The sequence below is a fragment of the Sprattus sprattus genome, assembly GCF_963457725.1.
Source record: "Sprattus sprattus genome assembly, chromosome: 5".
Classification (NCBI taxonomy): Eukaryota; Metazoa; Chordata; class Actinopteri; order Clupeiformes; family Clupeidae; genus Sprattus; species Sprattus sprattus.
The window spans coordinates 10,651,805-10,652,058 of NC_137924.1; positions in this window are offsets into that span (position 1 = coordinate 10,651,805).

The window sequence follows — 254 nt, forward strand, 5'->3', positions numbered from 1 at the left end:
AGTTCCCTAAACCAAAGCTCTTGGCTTCTGCACTCTGTGCATTTGAGTGAAATCAACTGCTCACATTCAGAGTGTGAATGGTAGTTGTCTGTCAGACTGTCCTCTATAGTAGATACTGGATATCTAGGGGATATCATCATCGTATCGATTTAAACAACAAATGCAGGGTTTGACCATGGTTTTTGACCATTTTTTCAGACCTTCCCGAATAAAATGAAGAGCTGATGTCACTGAGTTTATAAATGAGGCCAACA